Raw genomic sequence first — 2,763 nt, 5'->3', positions numbered from 1 at the left:
GCCATATATTACATATTAAAATCTTCCAACAAACTTGGTACTACAATTTGGCCTATTTATTGATACATCATCTTCATGATCTAATGATACACCTACTGGTGTAAATATATTTTGCTGACTAAAACGCCAAATAAGGACCTTAGGATACCCAACGTCATAAATGTGATTCAAGTTGAAAAGGACAAATAGGAGTGCCCTAAGGTACCCTAAAATTGGTCCCCAAATTAAACCTATATATACAAAAGAAAAATCCACTGAGAAAACTGTAGCCAAGGCCCAAGGCCCAAGAAAAAAGCCCAACACAAGCCCACCAAGGCTATACAATAAACAACCGAAGCCAAACCCCAAAAACAAGAAGGGGGCAAAAACCAAAAACGAAACAGCGATACTCATACACCTCAGCCTAGCCTGGATATTCCTACTTATTCCTGGTTCAAAGAATTTACAATGATTAATGTCCATAAAGTTTTGGCCCTTGAGAACTTAAAAGAGTTCTAATTGCAAGGAAACAAATTAATTTAAAGTTAAATAAATAGTATTTTTGGACAAAAGACCAAACATTCCAACACTTTATTTGACTGACAAAGATTAATTAAATTCAGCTAGACTTATACATGTTTGACTCTCAAGACATCCCTCCAAATTGTATATTTAAGTCCTCAAAACCATTGTGAAAAAGAAGAAATATCATATGAATCCGTGTGCAGTCCCCAGTTTCAAACCAACCAACATATCTTTAGTCTGCCATGTAATTTCCATTTCCAAAAATTTTGCCATTGACCTTGGGACATTGCCTGAGAAGCATATGCAGATCCAATTAGGAATAAGATCTTTTGGCCTTTAGACATCAATCGAGTGATCGGGCAAGTGATGTATCAGTTAGTTTGGTGGGTCATGAGTTCGATTATTGTTTTGTGCAGTGAGACGAAGTCTCATACCTATGATTTATCTCTTTTGACATAATTAAGGACACAAACACTAAGAACTGCGAAAAAATATTATTCCAAGATCTTTTAATTAACTATAGAAATCAGACTATTAAAACAGTGTTGATGCATGCATTTGGCAAGCAAGCGCGCACGCACATATATATAAGTCATGGAATCTATTCATTGCCAGGATATTAACATTGAGTTGGGTCTAAATTAGGCCATAGAATCTATTCACTTGACTCAATGTTCTAACACAAATAAAAGTCTCAAATCCTATACCCATTTTCTTAAAATCATTGTCATACAAAATGAAACTTATAAAAATAAAATTGTTTGAGATTCCGTAATTTTTGTTTTGTTTCAAAATCATGGAAAACAACGAAAATGGAAACTGCGAAAGCATACTGAAGCATTAATTCCCTCAATAGCTTGTACTTCTATAACCAAATTTCCCCATAAAAGTCTGATAAACCCTTTAAATTAAGGGCCGGAGCCCAATGAAGGGCAAAGGAATGACCCATGAGGCATAAACAACATTCTTTATCTTGATATTTATTTATTTTTTAAGAATTGATGCTAAAAGAAATTTTATAAATCATAATATTTTGATGTGCCCAGAAGTTTTATACTATCGAGTATAACATTTTGGTTCAGTTTTACCTTGTGAGGGAATCGATTTGGGTCCAAAATATTTTTAAACATAAGATTATTTCAAACCCAAATTTATACCAAATTCAAAGTAATCCAAGTCACAAACACATACTCCTCTGGTCCCGAACAGCAGCATTGAAAGTGACAGAGAGTTTGTCCACACTCATAGAGAGCAGTAGAGCAAAGGTAGTAAGAACAAAAACATAGAACGCAACCAACTCCGAGCAGTAGAGCAAAGGTAGTAAGAACAAAAACATAGAACGCAACCAACTCCACTCCAGCAACACCATAATTATTATAATATTCAGAAGATTATTGTACAAAATACAAATGCTTGAGCCTTGAATATATATGTAATACAGTCAGATAAACACCGACCACACATACGCTCACCTGAGTACTTATTAGCAAAAAGAAGGCGATCGATCGATAAAAGCAAGCAGCTAGCTAGCGTGTAGACTGTGCGTAGAGATGGATTATTAAGGATTAGACGATGATCGATATATCGATGAGGTACATTAATGTGGTGCGTATACAATCCATGTGTGGAAGTGGAAGCAAATGAGATGAAGAAGTGTCACTGTTGGTGGGCAGACGACCTTGTTTTTATAGAAAGGAAGAGACAGCCGTTTATGCAGCTGGCAGTTTTGTAGATAATAGACAGGCAATGATTACTGCTAGCTATGGAATCCGAGCCCCCTTTACAGTTTTGTCGAGAATTATTTACTACACTTGTTAAGATAAGATGCGTTTAATATTATTTTTATTTAATATTTAAATATTTTTATTATATAATAAATATTAATTTAAAATGAAATATATTTATTATTTATTAATAAAAATATATAATATCAAAAATAAAATACATTGAATAAACTATAATGAGTGTTGTAAATAGGCTAGTCAAAATTTCTATATTATAATGAAACAGAGGCAGCAGCAGCATCAGCACTGAACACGACGACCATTCCCCACTCTCTGTTGGCCTCTGCGTACAAACATCTAAAGGCACTTTTTACTGTGCGAATCTTGGTCGATATTACTGAGATCTGTGCTTCTCTCCCTCCCTCTCTCTACTTGACAGAGATACTGCTTTGCTTTTCTGCTTGTCTCTTTTTTTCTTTAATTTAATTTGCTTTTGGGATTTGGGCTGACTTGTCATATATATATATATGTATAT

This window comes from Diospyros lotus, chromosome 11, assembly GCF_014633365.1.
Source record: "Diospyros lotus cultivar Yz01 chromosome 11, ASM1463336v1, whole genome shotgun sequence".
Classification (NCBI taxonomy): domain Eukaryota; kingdom Viridiplantae; phylum Streptophyta; class Magnoliopsida; order Ericales; family Ebenaceae; genus Diospyros; species Diospyros lotus.
The sequence above is the reverse complement of the archived record's forward strand: the minus strand, read 5'-3'. Positions refer to the sequence as shown.